This window comes from Hyaena hyaena, unplaced genomic scaffold (assembly GCF_003009895.1).
Source record: "Hyaena hyaena isolate Hyena2069 unplaced genomic scaffold, ASM300989v1 scaffold_1728, whole genome shotgun sequence".
NCBI classification, from domain to species: domain Eukaryota; kingdom Metazoa; phylum Chordata; class Mammalia; order Carnivora; family Hyaenidae; genus Hyaena; species Hyaena hyaena.
Window position 1 is genome coordinate 8,502 of NW_024082366.1, and position 23,921 is coordinate 32,422.

Genomic DNA, 23,921 nt, shown 5'->3' on the forward strand with positions numbered 1-23,921 from the left:
ATGCACTGAGACACTGATGCAGGACAGAAGTCAGATGCAGTGGTGGGGATACCCTTTCACACTGGCGGTCCTGAAAGGCCTTGTCAAATATCTTCACATGAGGATGATGGCCAGGCCAGGGGCAGAGAGTGTGAAACAGAGGTCATTGCTGTTTGTGGCTGTTCAGTAATGACAGAGCACTGAACCATCTTCTAGTTTGATCATGGTTGAAGTGATAGAAGAAATCTACAGCAATATAGAGAAGAGAAATATTTCTGCCCTGGAGAGCTTTTTAGAAAAACTAGGGCAAGAACCAGCATTCTTTGGGAGAATACTGTACCTAGGCAGTAGAATTAGCACTAAACACAGTAGAATTAGCACTAGACTGAAATAGAAATCCTAGCAATTGTCAAGCTCCTAAAATGTGCCCAGGACTGGTTCTAACAGACTCCTTTAGATCTACATCTGTTGTGTTGTGGCTGAGTATACGGGAATATCTATTTCTGTATTTCTGTTTGCAGCTCCAAACTCCCTTCTTGAGGTTTTCTGTTTCCAGGTAACCTCCTAATCTTTCTCTGCAGGAGTTTTATGGTTGTAGCAAGATGGCGAGGATAATTACCGTGAGAGCAACTCTCAATAATCCAATATCGTAGTCACTAGAAACATATGAATGGACAATCCTGCAGAGGTAATAAAGAACATTTTATCAAGTTCAGTATGATCTTTGGATTTATGTTGAGCCCACGGGTAAGGGACAGATACATTCATGCCTTCATATCTGGGCCTCAGGCTCAAACATTCAATTCCATTTGGGAAAGCATTGCTGTCCTTCCAGGCTAAACAAGCTGGCTTCACAGCAAGACCAAGGCAGGGTTTGGCACAGTCCCTGCTTGGACCCCTATTTCCCATGCACGCACAAGGGCTCAGAGCCTCAGTCTCCCATGGACCCAACACACACAGCTCAAAGGAAGGGAGCATGCATATAAGAGGACACTTTCACAACAACTACCCAAAGGAAGCACAGAAATTCTCTAGTTCCTCCATTTCCTCTTGCATGGACTAAGGTATTCTTCCAGAAAATTCTAAAAAATATGCAGACTAAACACTTTTATTGGAATGATTTAGGTTCATTGTCAGAGACCATTCAGGGCAAGGAGAAAGTGCCTTTTGTTTGCTGTCAAACTCGCCTGGGTTCAGGTTTGGACTCAGTCACTGTGATCTTGCACAAGTTGCTCATATTATTTGAGCTTCAGATTTGCCATCTGTGATAGACAGAAAATGAAACTTTCAGGGCAGGGTGGTTGTACTGGTTAAAAGTCACATGTGGCAAACACTTGGCATATAACATGCTCATTTAACAGGAGCTGTCATTAGGCTCGTCTGTAACGAGACTGCAAAAAAGAAGTTGTTAACAAATACCCTGCACCAAAAGTTCTTCTAAAATGTTTACCTAAGGCCCAGTTTGCTTGACTTTATCATAAGTAATATCTCATAAATATAAGAAATTAGCTCACAAAATGTTTTCACATTTATTATCCCATATAATTTTCACAACTGTCGGAAAATTTGGTTTCCTTTACATTTGAGGTGAGGAAACAGACAGACTAAATTACCTCTGGCCGAAAAGTAAGCACATTAGCAAATATGGGGATCCATGATGCCAGGTTAACTCCTTCGTTTATTATTGGAGCAGAGGTCAAGTTCATGCACACCCTCACTCTTTACTTAAACTAACATTTACTGTACTCCTACAGGCTCTGGACTAGGGGCTGAGAACACAGCTATAACAAAAAGTCACAGGCTCTGCCTCCAAAGGCTTCATCTTCTTTCAGGGAACACATGAATTAAACAATTATACTGTAAAGCAAACAATATTATTTTATAAAACGGGCAGAGAATCTCAACAGACACCTCACCAAGGAAGATGAACAGATGACTAATAAACATATGAAAAGATGCTCAACATGAGATGTCATTAGGGAATTACAAGTTAAAACAAGATACGATTATACATCTATTAGAATGGGCAAAATCCAAAATCCGAGGTACCTGGGTGGCTCATTCAGTTAAGTGTCCAACTGTGGCTCAGGTCATGATCTCACCATTCATGAGTTCTAGCCCTGCATCAGGCTCTGTGCTGACAGCTCAGAGCCTGGAGCCTTCTTCAGATTCTGTCTCTGGTTCTCTCTGCCCTTCCTCTACTTGTGCTCTTTCTCTCTGTCTCTAAAATAAATAAACATTAAGAAAAAAAAATTTCTTTACAATGGCCAAAATCCAAAACACTGAAGGCACCAAATTCTGGTAAGAATGTGAAGCAACAGGAATTCTCTGAAGCTCGTGGAGTGTCACTTTGAAAGATAGTTTGGTGGTTTCTTACAAAAATTTCTTACCATGTGCTCAAATGATCATGCTCATTTGTATTTATTCAAATGAATTGAAAACTTCTATCCACACAAAAACCTGCACAAAGCTGTTTATAACATTATTTATCCATAATTGCTCAAACTTGGAGGCAACCAAGATGTCCTTCATTATATAAATGGCAAATAAACTGTTAAACTCATCGAATGAATTGCTATTTAACACTAAAGAAATGAGCTCTTAAGCCATGAAAAGACATGAAGGAAACTTATAGGCATATTAACAAGTCAAAGAAGCCAATCTGAAAAGCCTACATAGCATATTATTTCAACCCTGTGACATTTTGGAAAAGGCAGAACTATAGAGACAGTAAAAACATCAGTGGTTTCCAGGGATTGGTGGGGAGGGAGTGACTGAATAGGTAGAGCACAGAGGAATTGTAGGGCAGCAAAACTATGCTGTGTGATTCTGTAATGGTAGACACATGCCATTATATGTTTGTCAAAATCCATAGAATGTACCACACTCAGAATGGACCCTCGTGTACACTTGAACTTGAGGGAGAGCCATGTGCCAGCATAGGCTCATTGTTTATAATACATGTATCACTGTGGGGCAGGATGTGATGGTGGGGGAGTTGTGCCTGTGGGGGAGCAACAGGCAGACGGAAATTCTCTATGTCTTCTGTTCAGTTTTTCTGTGAACTTGAAACTGCTTTAAAAAATAAATCTTTTTTTTTTTTTAAAGGAAAACTATACTGATTGCGGAAAATGCAAGGAAAGAGGTAGTGCTGGGAACTTAACAGTCTAGCACAGTCTGCCAGAGTCAGGAAAACAGTTCATAGTAAATGACCTTTGAGCTAAAATCTGAAGCACAAATGGTACAAATATTAATTACACTAAATGCCATAACTTGACAAACTGAAGTAATCATACGGACGACGCAAACCTGACGAAGGACGATAAACAAAATCAACTTAAGACTGCCATTGTGTGGGGCAAATAATGCTTGTATGATATGTTCACTGGTGTGAAGTGTGCCTCAGATCTGAAAAAAGAAAACATAGGAAGGGGCCAAATATTGTCATGGTAACAGAAACACAAAGAACTCGGGCTAAAGGGTTTCTAATAAGCAAGAACAGCCAGCATTCAGTGAGTATTCCTTCCATGGAAGTTGACATCTGTTATTCATTTGTTGATTCTAGGTTTGAAGAAAAGCAGTGTAATTGGAAATACTTCTATGTTCTGGGGAAACATTGAGTGGAACACCTCTCAGTGCTCTTTAAATATTGGTCCATTACTTTTTTTTAAATAGTTTATTGTCAAGTTGGTTTCCATATAACACCCAGTGCTCATCCCCACAAGTGCCATTACTTTTAACACTTATTATAAACTTGCTCTCTCCATTTAAAGAATGGATGATAGAGTTTGGACAGTACCTAGGTTCAGTAATTTCCAAGCTATAGAAGGTCAAAGTCAGTATCTTGTCTAAACAAGGAGAGAGGAGCTCTCTTATCATGGAAAGGACATGGAAAGAGATACAAGAAAGCATGCATTAAAGAGGAGGTGGAGACGTGCAGAATATTCAGTAGATAAATGCCACTGCATTGCCAGTTTTAGAGAAGAAATATCAAGGGAAAGAAGAATACCTACGTAACTACCAATATACTCATATAGCATATGGTTTAAAGCAATAATATTCATATCAAACAAACAGGGATTGAAGTGCTAGTTCTACCATGGACTAGCTGTAAGATATAGTGCAAGTTTCTGACTCTCTCTACAACCCAGAGTCTCATCTATTAGATGGGAACATTATCAGGAGATCCCTCACGTGTTTTTGGAAGAATTGAGTACTTTAGTGTATACAGTTATGATCATAGTGTCTAGTGCCCACTAACCACTCAGTAAGTATCGATCATATTATTGTTTTAAATGGGTTAAGCAGATCCCCCCGCATAACGTATCTGCTATACAGCATTCTTGTTCATCTTTCATTTCTACTGGGCTGCAAAAGTTTAAGAAAGTGCTAGAAGAAAGTAAGAATCCCTTGGTGAGTCACCATATAGCTGACAGAACAACGGCAAATGTCAGACAGTGGTTTCCTGTCCCTGAGGAGTTCCGTTTGGCCTCTAGATGATCTCGGTATCCACATTACTCAGTAATGCAAAGAGGTACTGATGCCTGCATTCCTGTTTATTATCGTGTTGCAGCCCAAGGGATGACTGACACCGGGAAGCGTCTGAAGAGCCAGCCAGAGCACCTGCCCTCCTCACCGGGTTTCATATGCCTGCCTGAATCGCCATCAGTCTTCCTTTGAGAAAACCTAGCTCCAGCTGTGGTCTCCATTATGCCATATCTGAGGATACTTTGCTTTGTGTTCATAAAAAACCCACCAAAATTTCACTAATTCCTCTGTATAAGAGCAGAGCCAAGTTCCTTACATGATCTGACCTTCAGGTGCCTCATCTCTACAGACAGCGCTGGGGATGCAGTCTCAGCCAGGGCCCAGGCAAGAATCAGGTGCATCCCTCAAGCTGCGCAATTTTGCAACTGCAATAAAGGGATTATTTACGGAGTGCAGGCAGGGTTTGGGGAAACCAGCGAGGTAGTTCAGAGACTGCAGAGCAGCCTTAGATCCAAAGGCCTGGGAGTCAGACCTGCAGGGCTTGGAGAAGAATGGTTATCAGAACCCAGAGAGGTAACCTGGTAGCCAGGGACATCTGACAAGTGATGTGGCCTTTGGTTGAGAGATGTAGCCAACCCTTGGTGACTTCACAGGAATGGACCAGAGGAGTAACTGCTTCTCTACTGCTTTCTTTCCTGCCAATACTAAACTATTGGTCACACTCAAGTGGAAGTCCTAGAACAGGGAGCCTGTTGATGCATTTGATGCAGACCAGCTTCCTGGGGGCCCAGAACAAGATAAGAGCGGGTCTGGGTTGGGAGGTTGGGACTTGAAGCAGAAGAAACCCAACACACATCAGTCTGAGCATGGACAAGTCAGTCTGTAAAATCCGTGTCACTGCCTGGCACGAGGTAGGAAAGCAGTGAACTCACTCCATGTCCCGGGTTGCCCTGGACCCCAGTACTCACAGAGAAACGCATGACTCTGCCCCAGTCCCTGCCCTATGCTCAGTAGAGATCTCAACATACACACTCACACACACACGTAATGCTCATGCACATCAAGCTTTCTATTTTCGTGGTTTTTAAAATATAATTTACTGTCAAATTGGCTAACATACAGTGTGTTCAGTGTGCTCTTGGCTTGTGGGGTAGATTCCCATGGTTCATCGCTTACATACAATACCTAGCGCTCATCCCAACAAGTGCCCATTTTCCCCTCTCCCCCACCCCACTATATTCATGGTTTTAAATATTTAGGGTTTGGCTTAAAGTGTTTATTCACTGCACTGTGCATTCTTTAGTAGCGTTTTTCGCAACCAAACTTCAGCCTCTCCTTGCAAATTTTACAGGCTTGTGGGATAGTCTGCAGCAAATCAGTGGTTAACTTCTAATGATGTTGCCTGCTCAGAGGGATGCGTGTGTCAGCACCAACTTTTGCCAACTACCCAAAGGGTGAAATATCCTTATAGAAAAAAGAAAGGAAGCCTCAGGGGCCGTAGTCTCCAAAAGGATTTGAGCACCCTTTGCAATGCAGCAAACGTCCCAAGGGCATTGAGAGTTCCATCTTCGGAAAGAGGGGTTTCTTAGTTTATAAACAGGCAGGCATTTGTTAGCCGGCCCAGCAACAAACCTCCGCTCTCTGGTCAGCTGGCTTCATTAAATTAGTTTTAAAGACAACCAATAAAAGGTGCCAGTCATTCTACTTAACTATGTGGTTAACCATCTATTATTAATCAGAGCACATACATCTGGAAGAGTAAATGGGGTCTCAGAGATCTGAGCTCGATAAGCCCCATAATGCAATAAACCGTGTGCCTGGTATCATGTGATAAATGTCATAATTGATCCGAATTGCACACGAGAGATGGATGTTCTCTGTTCTCTCTCAGTCCACTTTCCCTCCTCCCTTGTGGTTTAGCACTGCTGAAAAATGCTAAATGGAAATATATCTTTATATAAGAAGTAAACAAGCAAATAAATCTCTGTTTTTAAATGTTTATTTGCAAGAGGTTAAACTCCGGTGGCCTATAAAAATCAAGAGAAGAAATTTCGGCGAGCATTTCTGCCATGTCATTTTTCAGTCACATTTTCTTTAATAGGGGGAGATTCCTGATAAGGTGAAGGCCTACGATTAGATTAGAAATTTAGGGCATCTTTACAGTTATGTTCTGATGTGATTGGAAATGCATCTTCTGGGCCATGACATGTTTTGGTGCAGAGCATCTTTCAGAATGCAGGTTAAAAGGTAAAGTCCTGGCCTCCCAGGTAGCCAAATACCCGCACATCCCACCATGAGACATTCTGAAAGTTGACGTAAAATCACAGAGGGTGTGATTTGGACATATCCCAAGGGGAGATTTGCCTTATTTTTATATCTGCTCCATAGTGAAACATAAATGTCACAGCTTTACTTGTATAATCTCTTGGTCACTTGATCCAGCGACCTCAACTTGCTCTAGTGACATTAGCCTGCTAATCCCAACAAGGGACTGAGGAGATTGGCAGGCTCCCGTTCATGTCATTGCAGGTGAATTCACAGATAACTGCAGACTTAGTCACTGCGTCAGAACCAGAGAAAGTGAGTTCTCCTCCACCCATCTACCATCAGTGGGTATCAAGATATCACTGGGGCATTGCTAATGCTCCTAATTGACATTTGAGGCCTAGACAAAATGGTGGGCTGAATGTCCAGTTGTCTCTGATCCCTGAGGAAGAAGAGTGGGTTGGAATAGGGACAGACTGTTAATGTGGTCCACTAGATCAGTGGTTCACAGCCTTGGATGCACATTGGCATCAGTGGGGAAGCTTCCAGGATGTGGGTCTCACCTTCAGGAATTCTGATTTAATTAGCCTGGGGTGTGGCCTGGGCCTAGAGAGTTTTTAGAGCACAAGAGGTGATTCTAATATAGAGCCAAGGTTGAGAACCATTTACTAAAGTTGGGAGTCCCACCAAGAACCACTCTTTTCAGGCATTTTTGCTTTGGAAAAACCCAGTTCTGCTAGTGAACAGCTGACTTTGGTCTGATGGTATTTTAAGGAAGTGATTTGATCCAACCTTGATGGTGGTCTCATTCATGCCTGACAACTGTGTGCCTTGCGCTAGTGTTTTTCAGACTGTGGGCAGTGACTTATTAGTAGATGATGAAGTTGATTTAGATAGTTGCAGCTGGCACTTCTTATTTTAAAAAAATGAATTAAAAATATCAGTTTATCCCATATAATAAAAGTATTATTTTGCAGTGTGTCTATGTTTGTATGCGTGTATAAAATGTTTATCTTAATGAGGATCATAATCAAAATAAGTATATACAACTCTGACAACAATGTTTATATTATCCCAAATGTGGCTGCAGCTCTTCTGTTTTACATGGTTTCATAACTTGCTCAAGTTAATCTTGATACAGCAAGTGGCAACTCAGAGCTCAAGTCCACGGCCTGTCTGACTGAAAGCCCCAAGCTCCCTCTGTTGTACAGGATGCCTTTCTATCATTCAACATCCAGAATCACACCAATGGTATCGGCATATCTTCAATTCTCCTCTTGCCTAGAAGCATAAGCCCGCTAACCATGTAAAGTAAAAGCAAACCAACCAAAGAACTCCAGGCCTTTCCCCTTTAAAATTCTACCTACTGCAGGAGGCTCACCTGCTTCCATCCCAGGGCTTTCCAACCTTGGGCCAGAATGCTCTTTCTACAGAACCTGGCACATCTTCCACCCAGAAACAGAGTTGAAGGGCACGTATAGTGTCCCGCCCACCTGTGATGGCCCCATATGTTCTTGCAAATGGTACCTGGGGTATACTCAAGGTGAACAGATCCACAAAATACTAAATTGGGAACAGCTCATTCCTTCTGAAGAAGCACAAACTCCCCTAAGGCAGATTTAAACCCAACTGGTTGTGAGCTCTGAGTGTACTAAGCAGTGCTGAGATCTTTGTATACTTTAAATGGAAGTATGACCTACATATAAAATAGGGCATCAATCATAAGGGCACAGCACAGTGAGTCTTCACAAGCTGGATGTACCCACATTACCATCACCCATGCCAAGAAGCAATGTGGTACCAACACTCCTGAACCTCTTCACATTCTCCTTTCTTGTCACTGTCCCCAATTATAACCAAAATTTTTTGCCTATTTTACATATTTTCAATGTTTATTTATTTGTTTATGTTGAGAGAGAGAGAGCACAAGCGGAAAAGGGCAGAGAAAGGGAGAGAGAGAATCCCAAGCAGGCTCCACACCATCAACATAGAGCCTGAGGCAGGGCTCAAACCCATGAACCATGAGATCGTGACCTAAGCCCAAATCAAGAGTCGGACATTTAACCAACTGAGCCACCCAGGCTCCTCATCCTATTTTAAATTTCTAAATAAATGGAATCATACTCTGCTCTTTTGTTTGTCTTCTTACATTCAACATGGTATTTGTGAGCTTCATCCATATTGTTATGTGGTTATAGTTTGTTTATTTCCATCGATATTTAATACTACACTGTATTAACAGATCACAATTATTAACCGATTCTTCTATTATGACCACTTGGATGATTTCCAGTTTGAAACCAGGAACATTTCAGTGCTACTCTGAATATTCTATTGAACATCTTTTTTTTTTTTTTTTTTTTTTATTTATTTCTAGGAGAGAGAGAGAGAGAGTCTATTGAACATCTTTTTGGTGAACATATGTTTGCATCTCTCTTAATTGCTGGGATTGTTGGATCAAAGGTATGCGTAAGTTCAGTTTTAATAGTTCCTGAAAAGAGGAATCATTTTCAATATTGTCCATTTTATCTTACCAGCAACAGGACCAGTGAAGTTCTGATTACTTTACATCTTCACCAAAACTAGGCATTTTCTGTCTTTTTCCTTTTAGCTATTCTGAGGTGAGGAATGTGTATGTGTCTGTTTAGTGTTTATTGTATATTTCTTTTTAAAACAATTTCATTGAGGGATAATTTACATAATAAAAAAACTACCCATCTAAATTATACCATTCAATGATCTGTGCACTCATAAATCCACTGCCATAATAAATGCAGAGAATATTTCCATATCCCAAAAGTTACTTCATGTCCCTTCCGAATTTTCTAGAAAACATGCTGGAAGGCAATATGCTTTCCTTCCTGGTTCTAGGGTAGTTTCTCTTTAGTCTCTTGGAGAGCTTGCTTTTTTCTTTACTTGCTAGACCAGTGCAACCTCTACAGTGCTAGGTGCCTACATGGCACAGCACTCTCCATTTCTTTTCTTTTTTTAATTTTTTTTTTAATTTCTGAGAGAGAGAGAGAGAGAGAGATAGCATGAGCAGGGGAGGGTCAGAGAGAAAGGTAGACACAGAATCTGAAATAGGCCCCAGGCTCTGAGCTAGCTGTCAGCACAGAGCCTGATGCAGGGCTCGAACATGAACCGTGAGATCATGAACCGTGAGATCATGACCTGAGCTGAAGTCGAACGCTTAGCTGCCTGAGCCACCCAGGCAGCGCAGTGCTTTCCATTTCTTGACTAGGATGGCATAGGCGGGAGACCCGGACAACACAGCATTAATTGCATTAACTGTATTTAATTTTAGTTGATTTAAACTTAAATGTAAATATTCACATATGGCTAGTAGCTACCATATTGTGCAATGCAGGTTTAGATTTTACTAAAAGTTTATTTCAGAATTATTGCATGCTAGAGTCATGTGGACATTTCCCTCTGCTATACAAGTGAATTTCATGGACTATGAGTTTCTTAGGGGCACATTCTTAAATTATTCCAGTTATCTCATGATTTAAAAAAAAATTTATTTATTTTTGAGAGAACACAAACGTAGGAGGGGCAGTGAGAGGGATACAGAAGATCCAAAGCAGGCTCTGCACTGATAGGCTGACAGTAGTGAGCCTGATGTGCAGTTTGAACTCACAAACCACAAGATCATGACCTGAACTGAAGTCAGACCCTCAACCGACTGAGCCACCCAGGTGCTCCATCCTCTCACTATTTCCTCTTTAATCAAGAAAGCGAAAAACAAGACTTGCCTTCAAATCACTCCTCTCTGCCAAATTTTAGTATTAATACACCTGTGGCAAGGCCCTGATTCTTTCTGTGATTTGTGTTTAAGCCTCAAGGTTTGGAAATCAAACAGACCCTTGGATGACTATCAGTCATCTCTGGATCTGGATCTGTGTTACGGTGAGCAAGCCCATCAATCTCTCTGTGCTCCAACTTTTTAACAGCAAAACTGGGATATGAATTCTATTTCATAAGCGTCTGACACATCCTTGACCTCAGTAAATGGGACTTATTGCCCACACTCCCTTGATCTAATGCTAGGAAACAACCTTATCTCATAGAATTTTATTGTCATACAGACCCTTTGGAAAGCACAGAACATTACAAAAAGCGTGAAGCATTGTTCCCTGAGCTGGTAGGAGTAGGAGAAGAGTTAGTAACTTTCATGAGCTGAGGCCTTTGAAATAATAATCTGTGTCAGTATTTGGTAGGCTTTCTGTCACCAAAGCCATGGAGAAACGCTTTTGCTGAGAGTGTCTGCTGTCTTGCCAGGAGGAGAAACAGCAGTCACAGAAAGAAACCGGCACTCGGATCAGACCCACGATGGCACACATCTCCCTGCCTTGCTCTGGACTTTCGCTCCCAAGAGGTCCAGGGATTCTGTTTTCTGGAATCTATAGCCAATTCTTTCTGGGGGGAGTGGATAACTTATATTTGGAAGAAGGGATCTGAGGATGCTGGCCACGCTAAGCAGCAGATCCTCACTAGGTGCATGGAGAGGAAGCTGCAGGCTGCTCCTAAAGAGAAGGTGGAGGAAGAGAGAGAGGAGGCAGAAAGTGTGCACACCGAGTGTCCCACAGTGAGCCAGGCATTGGTTGAGTGTTTTAGTAATGATATGGCTCACTGTTTATTGATTTCTCAATGGAACATGGATCAGATACTGTGCTAAACCATTTAACCCCCGTAGCAATAAATAGCATTGCTGTTCCCATTTTACAAACAGTAAATCTAAGATTCAGAAAGGAAAACAATACCTTACCTGGGGCTACATACCTGGGGGAGATTTGTGCCCAGGTCATTGCAGCTCCATAATGTAATATATATATTACATATATGTATATATTATATATACATATATATGTACATAATATGTATGTATATATTATGTATATACACATAATATACAATATATATAATATTATATACATATATAATATTACATATTATTACATAATATTACATATAATATATATTACATATACTACATATTATATATATGTATATATTACATATATATGTGTGTGTATATATATATATATGCCCTAGACCACTATGTAGTTTTACCCCTGCCTCCATGTGCTTTCCTGCTTAAGTCTCTCAGAAACCCTGCAAGATAGATGCCACTGCCTTTTATGGGTGGAAAACAGACTTCAGAGTTCAAATAACATTTGCCAAATTCATAGATCTGAAATTCCAAACAGTGGAACTAAGATTTGGATCCAGCTATTTTGACCCTACACCCAGGATCCTGTCCATCATACTACATAGTAATAGCGAAGATCATGATAACCAGCATTATTAAAGACCCATGTGCACAACTCATTTTATCCTCATAGAAATAAGACAAAATAAAATAGAACCAAACCAAACAAAATTAAACTAAATAAATAAAATAAAATAAAATAGAAGTCTGCAACATTTTCCTCATTTACAAACGATGAAATAGAAGCACAAGATGGTTAAGCACTTTGCTAGGGTGCACAGTAAGTCTAGAAGTTGGCATTTGAACCTGAATAATGTGGCTCCAAGGTCACTTTTTAATCACTAAATTAGAGCCAACCCCATTGTTTGGGACATCTCTGCCACAGGCTGGGCAGCCCCCAGGACTAGGTGAATGCATCCGGGCCGTGTTGAAAGCCACTGTGCGAAATAAACATCTGCAGGAAGGAATAATAAAAAAGGACAATTGTGGGTGACAGTGCAGAAGGGCAACAAGTAAGTTCGTTAGCCAAGAAGGATTGTCATGGTTCTTCATGATCCACACAATTACTTTGTTTTAATTCTAGCGCACAAGACTGGCCTTGCTCTATCCACAGTGGAAATCACCCTAGTCTAGAACTGACACAAGAAGTTGATTTATTTTTATTGTTTGTTACAGCGATTCAATGCAATTTATTTAGGACCACTGTCTCTCACTCAGAGGCAAACTCATAACGCAAACACATTAATCTTGAGAGGCAGTATCTTGGATACCAGCAGTTTGGATAACTAGATTGTTACTCTCAGCATGCATGGTCTGTTCATAAGCAACAAAGGAGCTTATCAGATTCAAATAACCCTTAGCAAATATTATACAAACTACTGTACACAAAGACATTCACAATTTGCAGGTCTGCACCCAGCTTCAGCCTCAATCACGGGCCCATTTTTAACTGATCTCTTTGGGGTTATGTTTGAACAAAAGGACCTTAAGCTACCATGAAATGCTTAACAAGGCTGACCCAGGGAAAATGGCGAGGTGGACAGGAGTTAAAAGGTTTTCTACACGCTCCTCCTGACATGCCATTCTCAGGCTCCCACCCTTCTTGTGCATTTCCATCTAATGTAAAGGTATGATTAGTCTTTCTATGTGTCTGGTTGTTGTCATGCATGTTCTTTGCTCTCCCCTGCCACGCTATTTCTCCTGAGAGGGAAAGATTCCTTCTTTGCATACTCTCAGCACCATGCACATATATCCCTGCTCTGAGCCCAGTGAATATATATGTCAAACCCTGATGCTCACCCCGAAGTGGGCTTGCTTTTCCTAACCTCTAAGAAGGGTATGATGCTATTTAACTCACAAGTTCATTGTAAGAATTAGAGGAGATGCTGTATATAAAAGTGTCAGGTGGGGCCTTCACATTATAGACATGTTAAGAAATCAGTGCCTTTCCCTATGCACAACTACATCCCTGTTAACTTTGAACTACTACAGGGCAAGGAATGGACGTCAGGAGAGTTTGGTGGACATATCTATTGTTTACTGAGGGTTTACTGTGTGCAAGGTGCTATTTGTTAACACTTTGCATTGCCTATCTCGTTTAATCCTCGCAAGAAATCCATGAGATAGGTTCTATTTATTAGCCTCATTTTGAAAATGAGAAAACTCAGGTGCAGGAAGATTATGTAACTTGTCCAAGATTATACAAATAGTAAAGTTGGGAATCAGTCCAGGTTGGATATCTTCCTGAATCCAAACACATAGGCTCATCTGTTGCCTTTAGTGACGGTTTATCAAATTTTTTTGTGTTGAAGATTCGGCCTCAAGTACTACCTCCTTTCAAAGATGATTCTAGCCCACCGTGATTTCTCCTTCTCTGGAACTCATACTTGTACTGTCAGTGCTTCTCATTAAGAAGCTAATCACTTTCATATTCAATACATTTTGTGCTTCCCGCCAGCTTTCCCCAACTACATAGAGCTACTAAATATATATTTATCAAATGGGTGGTGATTGATATGGTTGTTATTTATTATATGACCCAAAATATTCATAATGAAAACAATAGTATTCATTCATTCTTCCATTCAACCCTCAAAGCACCTACAATATCTAAGACAAGACATGAAAAATTATGAATTTGGAAATGGGCAAAAAGTTTTGATTACTGGGTCTCCTCTCTAGCACATTCTTCTGGGGTTTTTCCTCTGTTTTTCATTGATTTGAGCTATTTTACAATTTTTGTAAGTTGGAGAAAATCGACAGTGCAAATGATTCTTTTCTATAGAAGTGGAAATGAATTATGTCCTGCAGAACACAATTGATTATTGCCTTGTGGGTAGACCAGTTTATAATTATTTGAAGTTTCATTCCATTATCCCTTACTGCCCATATATTTCTCATTCTTTGAATTCTCCTTTGAACCTGTTGTTAATCTTATTCATGCCCTCATTAATTCTTGAATTAAATAAAGCCTCTGATATGGGTTTATTTTACATGTGTATGAGAATCATGTTTTTACCCTTTTTAAAAAACCTACCTCTTATAGACATCATAAAATGCTCAAAATATGTCCATCCAGAGTCAAAATAAGCATGTCAATCTCCATGTACAAATCCAGAATCTGTCCCTTAGCTATAAATTCCTACTAGAGTGCCACTTCATTTTGGCAAGAATTTCTTTTTTTTAATTGAGATATTATTCACATACTATAAAATTCACCATTCTAAAGCATGCAGTCTGGTGGGTTCTAGTATGTGCCATCATCACCACTAATTCTAGATCAATTTTATCACCCAAAAAGAAGCTCCGTACTCATTAGCAGTCACTCCCTACCCCGCCTACCCCAATTCCAGGCAACCACTAATCTACTTTCAGCTTTCAATGTATTTGCTACATTTAGACATTTCATTTAAATCGAATCATACAATATGTAGGCTTTTGCATCTAGTTTCCATCATTTAGCATGTTTTCAAATTTCGTCCATGTTGTAGCATGTATCAGTACTTTCACCCCTCTTTGTAGCTGAATACTATTCCATTTTATGGATATAGCACATTTTGATTACCCAATTATTTGTTGATGGACACTCAGGTTGTTTTCCTTTTAGAGCTATTATGAATGATGTTGTTAGGAACACTCATACACAAGTTTTTTTGGCTATGCTTTCAGCTCCCCTGAGTATATACCCAGGAGCAGAATGCCTGGGTCATATTACTCTATGTTTAACTTCTTGAGGAACTAGCAGACTTTTTGTAAAGTGCATGCCCTATCAACAGTGTAGAAGGCTTCCAATCATTCCAGATCCTCATGTAGGAGATTTCTCTTGGCAAATCATAAAAGGAAAATATCTGAGAAAGCAAAGCCCTTGAAAACAGTTATGGTAACTCTTGAGTGGTTACCATCACATGCCTCTCACACACACCTAGGAAAATGCTGGCCTGCACCAAAGATGCTAGTCTCTCCCGGCTCTTTCTCAAGGAATACTCTTGCCCCTATACTCTGTGGCCTCCTGGGGACAGTTTGGAGCTGAATATTGGAATTTGCTCTTTCTCACTGATATTCTGCCTGGCTCCTGGAAGAAAGCTGAGTAACTTTACATCCGCCCCAAATCCAACTTACATATCCCAGCCTGGAGACTACTGGGAGCCATTGGGAGCTCAGAAATTTGGCAGTGGTCCTGTCCTCCAAGCTATAATCTCCCTGTGGCTGACCCGATTGGCTACTGTGATCCTCATTTCAAGTGCCGGGAGTCACAGGACTAAATTCTGCTTAAATAATGTAACTGTTTATTCCAGCATAAAGCTGAAGCCCAGGCTAGGTACAGAGAAAATTGTTCTGAGAGCAAACAGGAGTCCTAAGAGAAAAGAAATTCTCCAACCTGAACCCAGACTTATCTCACCAGGCAATTCGCCAGTGCCCGTGCTGTCACTGACAAGGTTAAGTGTGGGAAGTGAAGGGAGAGAAATGTGCAGTAAGCTGGTCAGAATTTTTGTGAACTCAGAGATTTTATTTTTTGGCTGACTCTTCCACGGCTTAAGCAGTGAGTGACATGAGTAACGGGGCATTTCAGGCTTCTCACACCCACCTTGTGGATCTTTCCAGTTCCGGACGAGTTTCAGCCAGCCTATGGGGGACAGTAGTCGGGTGTGTTGCTTGAAGGCTGGGCTTTGGTGTGGTTTCGCTCCAGGCCTCTCAACTGTGCCCTTTTAAAGTTTCATCACCCCCAACCAGCTGTTATTTCACTGCCTGTGGTTTTCTGTCTAACAGCCTATAAGAAGATTAATAGTTCCACGGCTAATGGGATCATGATTTTAACAAGAGACTGCAGCCACCTCCGAGCGAGCGCCGACAGAAATCTCTGGCGGCCTGAGGAGTCTGTAGGATCTTGGAAAACTGAAACTGGTCTCCTCAAGATGTGAGTTCTGTTTCTTTCTCAAATGATGGCAGTAAGGACAGCCAGTTCCCCTGTGTAGACTTTTTTAGCCCAAGAATAACTTCACACCATTCCTGGCAAACCAGTTCTCCTCGGCCCTTTTGAGTCCAGTGTCTTTGGAGCTGAAGAAACAGCAATATTCAGAGCCATGCGTTTTGTTCAGAGCAAAGGGCAGCTCTATGCACATTGGTCTCTTTAGCCACATATATTCCTAAATTATTCCTTGATTCTCAAGCACACCAGCCCCTTCACAGACAGGTCCAATGGCTATCATAGCAATCACTACATATGTGCCCATCTCTGGGTGACATAATCCTTTGAGCCCAGAGGTTGTCCTCTCTCCTTGAGTCCCTGACTTGACATTCTCTTCCTTGGACTGTGTTGTCTTTCCCTGAGGAGCTCTTTTCTGCACATGGGAACTGATATTGGGGATCATCTGCTTCCTCACAGTGCATATTCAAGATCCTTGGCTCAACTCACAAAGGAAAGCAATAACGCAATAAATATGTATTAGATATCTTCTCTTGTGTATTTGATCTCATCTAATCTTGAGAAATAGGAATCACAATTCTCATTGTACAGATGAGGAACCTAAGGCATCATACAACTTAAATCATTTGTCCAAAGGCACAAAGCTCATGGCCAAGATGAGATTCAAAACCCTAGTTTGAGTGATTCCAAATCTCAGGCTTGATCTATCACACTATCTCTGGGGATACACAGTGTAGAAACCATCATAGCCTTCTCACACTGTAACATGTTCTGTTAAACACTCAGGGTTAGTACTGCTGCTGAGGGTTCTCTGACAGATATATGGACATATCCTCGGACCTTGGAAGCCACGCATAATATATCAGGTCATGTCAGGTCAATATGAGATCAGTACTACAAGATCATAAACAAAGACATAATTTTAAAACCTAAACCAGCTTGTCATGAACACATCTTTCCATTTCCAACTAGATTCTAACCAAACCATATTAGGTTACATTAAGTCCTACATATATGGGAAAACCCATTTTCCCCTAAACAAATTAACTGGGTCATCTTTCGCAATTATTGCTGTAATCAAGCTAATGTGTTATTAAGAAGACTGAAATAATTGTTTATGATCTGGTCTCTTTGGTCAATGAATAATTGAATTGAGTGACCATTAAGGAAAATCTAATCCATTGCTGTGCACTGAGTCAGTCCACAAAGCATCAGTGTGGTGGAGCATGAAGTTGTACACACAGGATTCAAAGGCTGATCGGAGTGTTCTGATATCTGCTACTTCAGCTTTTCAGATAAGCCCAATCCATTTACTCACTCACTGCACTTCTCTTTATGTGCTCCAATATGCTTCATCCTTGGTGGCCTTTTTCCTTTCCTAGGGTGCCCCCTGCTCCTTCCCAACTTTGCACATGCTAGTCCCTGTTAACACAGCTAGATTCTCCTTATCCTACAAATCTACACTCAGTCTTAATTTCCTCAAGGAAATCTTACCTGAAGCCTCTAATATTCGAACAGCATCATAATCTCCCTTCATGTCAAGCATCCCAGTTATATTCTGAGGTCCATAGTCTAATTCATGTCTGTCTCATTTGCCAGTATAAATGCCATAAAAGGTGACAATTATGGGTTTGGGGTTACTGCTTAGAAGGAGTGGAGTTTGGTCCTCATTGTATGTCTAACACATATAAAAGAGCCATCACATAGGATAAATGAGTGAATAAAATGGAATAGGCATTGCTAAGAGGGTTATTTAAAATGGAGCTTGGGGGAGGGCACCTGGGTGGCTCAGTCGATTGGGCATCCGACTTTGTCTCAGGTCATGATCTCGTGGTCTGTGGGTTCAAGCCCCACGTGGGGCTCTGTGCTGACAGCTCAGAGTCTGGAGCCTGTTTCAGATTCTGTGTCTTCCTCTCTCTCTGCCCCTCCCCAGCTTGTGCTCTGTCTCTTTCTGTCTTAAAAATAATTAAACATTAAAAAAATGAAGCTGGGAAAGCATTGAAGAAGTGGGGCTCATGCACATCATCTGTCTCAAATTCTTGTCATTTTTGCTGACCTCTATCAAAAGCCAGGATATGGGCTATATGTTGAAATAGGCCTGGAGAGCAATGTACTTTCCTCTTAGGACTGCCTTTGCTGCATCCCATAGATTTTGGATTGTTGCGTTTTCATTTTCATTTGTTTCCATATATTTTTAAATTTCATCTCTAATTGCCTGATTGGCCCATTCATTCTTTAGTAGGGTTTTCTTTAACCTCCATGTTTTTGGAGGTTTTCCAGACTTCTTCCTGTAATTGATTTCAAGTTTCAAAGCATTATGATCTGACAGTGTGCATGGTATGATCTCTATTCTTTTATATTTATTGAGGGCTGCTTTATGTCCCAGTATGTGATCTATCTTGGAGAATGTGCCATGCGCACTTGAGAAGAAAGTAAATTCCCTGGCCTCAGGATGTAAAGTTCTAAATATATCCGTCAGATCTATCTGGTCCAATGTGTCTTTCAAGTCCATTATTTCTTTAGTGATTTTCTGTCTGCTTGACCTATCCATTGCTGTAAGCAGAGTATTAAAGTTCCCTGCTATTAGCACATTCTTATCTATAAGCTTGTTTCTGTTTGTGATTAATTGTTTTAGATATTTAGGTGCTCCCATATTCGGTGCGTAGACATTTATGATTGTTAGTTCTTCCTGATGGATGGACCCTGTAATTATTATGTAGTGCCCTTCTTCATCTCTTGTGATTGTCTTTAATTTAAAGTCCAGTTTGTCTGATATAAGTATCGCTACTCCGGCTTTCTTTTGATTTCCTGTAGCATGATATATATTTCTCCATCCCCTTACTTTTAATCTGAAGGTATCTTCCCGTCTAAAATGAGTTTCTTGTAGACAGCATATTGATGGATTTTGTTTTTTAATCCATTCTGCTACCCTATGTCTTTTGATTGGAGCATTCAGCCCATTTACATTCAGTGTTATTATTGAAATATGTGGGTTTAGAGTCTTTGTATCTTTTGTAGGGTTCATGTTTGTGGTGGTGTCTCTGGTATCTTTGTTCCTTGCAACCTTTCCTTCAGAGCATCCCCCTCAGGATTTCTTGTAGGGCTGGCTTCGTGGTGACAAATTCTTTCAATTTCTGTTTATTTGGAAAGGTTTTTATCTCTCCTTCTATTTTGAATGACAGGCTTGCTGGATAGAGGATTCTTGGCTGCATATTTTTACTGTTCATCACATTGAAGATTTCCTGCCATTCCTTTCTAGCCTGCCAAGTTTCAGTAGATAGGTCTGTCACCACTCTGATAGGTTTCCCTTTGTATGTTAGGGCCCTTTTCTCCCTAGCTGCTTTCAAAATTCTCTCTTTGTCCTTGTATTTGGCCATTTTCACTATGATATGTCGTGCAGAAGATCGATTCAGGTTACGTCTGAGGGGAGTCCTCTGAGCCTCTTGTACTTCCACATTTACTTCCTTCCCCAGGTCGGGGAAGTTCTCTGCTATAATTTGTTCCAGGACTCCTTCAGCACCTTTCCCTCTCTCTTCCTCTTCTGGGATTCCTATGATACGGATATTGTTGCGTTTGACCGTATCGCTGAGCTCTCGAATTCTTCTTTCCTGTTCCTGGATCAGTTTGTCTCTTTTTTTGTCAGCTTCTTGTTTTTCTATAATGGTGTCTTCTAAATCACTTATTCTCCTTTCTGCCTCTTCAATCCGTGCATTGGAGGCCTCTAATTTATTATGGATCTCATTTATCGCATTTTTTAATTCTTCATGCCTATTTTTATTTTCCATTCTGTCTGTAGCCATAGTTTCTTTGATGTCCCCTATGTTTTTTTCAAGCCCTGCTATTAATTTTACCATTATTATTCTAAAATCTTGTTCAGTGATGCTGCTGATATCTGTTTTGAGCAGTTCATTAGCTGTCATTTCTTCTTGGAGTTTCTTTGGAAGAGAGCTCTTTCATTTCATCATTTTAGTTAGCTATGGGCTATATGTTGAAATGGACATAAATGGGCTTTCCATCCAATACCAGGCCTAGCAACCAATCACACGGAGATTAGTATAACTGTAGTTATACCAGCATCAATCACATTTTATTCAAAACAACTGATGTAAATTCTGTGTTCCTCTGTAAAAACCATAACCTCCTTTGTCTCTCTGGAGCTCGCTTTTCATTACATCAAATATGTGTCTCCCAGATTGCAATCTCTAAGACCCCCCAATAAGCACATATATTTTATTTTGTAGCTTGTAGTTTTGTCTTTCATTGACCGACAAAAAGTAGATGCTCAATAAATATTTGTAGGTTTAATGACTTTATAGAGACATGAGTAAATGGAAGGAAACATGCATAACATTTACTGAGGGCGTTGAGCCTTTAATCTTCACACAACTTTGTGAAAAAGGCATCCCCCACACTTCCTTTTCAAAAGACGAAACACATTTGAAGGGGATGATTTTTTTCTGGGAAATAATTGAACTCAGATCTGTCATAATATAAATGTATAAGAACATCAATCCAGTGCTCTTTCCACCAAAGAATGACTGCCCGCTGCCTTTCTCTCTTTTCCTTCCTTCCTTCCTTCCTCCCTCCCTCCCTCCCTCCCTTCTTTCCTTCCTTCCTTCCTTCCTTCCTTCCTTCCTTCCTTCCTTCCTTCCTTCTTTCCTTCCTTCCTTCTACCAGTATGCCATGAATTTCACTCTTCACTCCTTTAAAGTTCAACTCAGGTTGGTGAGTTGCCCCCAAGTCATCTCCTAAGCTCCCGGTTAGTGTCACCATACATCCTCCTTTATGGACCATCCCATTGTTGGACTCTGATACATGAAGTGCTGTCTTATTTCTGCTGTGACTCCCATCTGCTTCCATTCTTGCTTTTCCTTATCACTTCTCCTAATGGTAACTTGCAAGCAGAAGAACATTGTTAGGATTTGGCTAAACCCCACACTCATGCCAGGACACAGAAACTTGCTTTTTGGTGTACAATTAAAATAAGGATGGAAATGCAATTTTTTTGAGAGAACATTAGGAGAAGCATTTTAGAAAGAAAAGAAACACTAGAGAACACTTACATGGATGAAGTTTACCTTCTAACTGGAAGTATGTTAATGGAAGTACCACTGCTACTTAAGAAATACTTAAGTATTTCTTACTTAAAATGCAACCCAGAGTCTTCGACTGCCCCCAGGGATGGAAGAGCCTTGGGCAGATGGATTACGCACTCCTCTTTGGTACTCAAAGGAAATGTCTTCGAGGGAAGCATCTTCCAGAGTTCAATGTTCACTCTGTCTACAGTCAGCAAGAGCCAGAAATGACTTTTATGTAAATTGTGACTTTAAGAAAAGTCTGCAAGGTATTGAGACATGTCAACAACAAGTGCACTGACTATCTACTTGCATCTTTCTAGAGTTAGGCTATGAGGTGGGACGGTAAGTCCATCTTTAATGATGAGATTCCTCTTGTTGTGGGATTAGGCTACCTCTAGTTTCTAGGGGTTACCTCTTCATCTCATGTTCTGCTTATGCCAAAGATTGGCTTCTAAGTAAATCAGATAGCTTAGCAGATCCCTGAGTCACCCTTCAACTGACCCATCCTTATAGTTGTCAGATTAAGCAAATAAAAATATGTAATACCTAGGTACATTTTAATTGTTTTGAATTGCCCATGAATTGTAGATTGCAATTTAAAAAATATTGCCTGGGATATATTATACTTAAAAATTACTTGTCATTTACCTGATAAAGCTGATGGGTATCTAAATTGCATACTTCTTTCGAATTATATTTCTCTGATGATTTGGCTTGCCTGGCCAGTTACTTGTTCTGTAGAATCTGCTGATAAAATGTCTTGCTGTTTTTGGCTCTGTTCCCATAATAGAGCTTCTACAGTGGTCATGTCCAATTTGCTTTTGTCCACTGAACATTCATTAATGAGAAGCCACACTCAACGTTAGCATTATGAGCCAGGATACTAACCACACACTTATAGAAAGCTAACAACTCTAAGAAATGCTCCTCAAATGTGGTTTCCTGAAATATATCTTTCCTGGCATAACTTCCTTTTCCATTCTTCACAATTACTTTGAATCTTTTCAACAATATTTTAAATGTCCAGTGACCAAAAACAAAAACAAAAAAGCACATGGTCATCAATTTTTAATCCCTTCTTCTTCAACACTACACATTCTGTAAGACTATTTAGTAACATCCATATAACATCATTGAATTCTTCAGGGGATAAAATCCATTTCAAAAGATAGTCATGGAAAGTCATGGCTGTGATAATTATCCATTTCAAGTCAGAATTTCTTTTCCTGTGCATAAGTAAGTTTGTCTTTTTAGGAACAGCCTTGACACTTAAAGAGATAAATTTTTCTGTCATTTCTTTCTTTAACACATTCAATGAGTTTCTGTAAGCCATGGAGTCTTCAATAATAGTATTTCCTTTTCTTTCAATTTGCATAATCCTATTGCTAAAGAGATATTGAAGACTGGAAGAAAAAATAAGTAGACTTCATTCAATAGATTACTTAAAAAGTCAACATGAATCTGGAGGACCTATCCTTCAGAATTAAAATTTGATTTCAGTGCTTCAGATAAAACTGAAGATTCTCACAACTGCATTTGTTAAAGAGAGCCAATGGGCTTTTTGAACATGAGAGTATTTGAAGAATACTAAATACCAACACAATCACAAAAATCCTTTAATTGCTCAGTTCACACAATGTAAATGCCTAAAATACAAGAAACATGTCCTAACTTTGATGTCACTAGAAAAGACATCAGATGCTGTCTGAGTAACATTTTGCAAAATATGGAATTGTCTATGCTTTGCTTCAACTCTGCACCTTTATGCAAATATTTACTAAAATTTATATTTGTATTATCTCCCCTATTTTTTCATAAAGTCCAACTCAATAATGGAGTCTCTGCAAAAATTCACTATTATTTTTGAACTTTTATCTAGAAGAAATTTTATTCACAGGAGCCCATAAGCAAGTCTTTTTGTGAGAAAAATATATATATTGCACAAGCAGAGGGAAACATTTTTTTGCATTGTGATTACTTCTATCCATGGCTATGCCTTAAAAAGATCTCTGATAATCTCTGTAATTATAAAAGGAGTTAGTACATGTTTATTATTACAGTAGATTTCATTTTGGAACTTGAAAATTTGCTTGCAAATTTAGAATCTGAAAATACTTCTGGTAGCAGTCCATTCAAACACTTTTTTAAGCTGAAATACTAATGATAATACATGGTGGGGAAGTGCTACTGCACGAATCATCTTTCACTTGGCTCCCTATCTTCCTGGGAGGCTGTCACAAGTCAGTTCCTTATTGCCCACTGGATTCCGGCTAGGTATGAGGTGTTCTGTCTCACTCCCACTTAGGGTACGGCTGCAGGCTATAAAACCGCTTAGCTACAGCAGGGCACGGGCTCATTAGCTTTATCATTCATGTAATCATCCAGCCCTTTTTGCTCTGGTATCGTTCAACAGAACAAGGGACACAGAAAACTGGAGCATTTGCTACACTTGCTTCTGCGATGTGAGTAATAAACA

At 40.1% G+C, this 23,921-nt stretch overlaps 1 pseudogene; it reads left to right on the forward strand.

Moving 5' to 3' along the window:
- The first annotated feature begins 11,233 nt into the window (after positions 1–11,233).
- The window catches only part of LOC120226521, a 192,133-nt pseudogene continuing 179,445 nt past the window's right edge, over positions 11,234–23,921 (forward strand).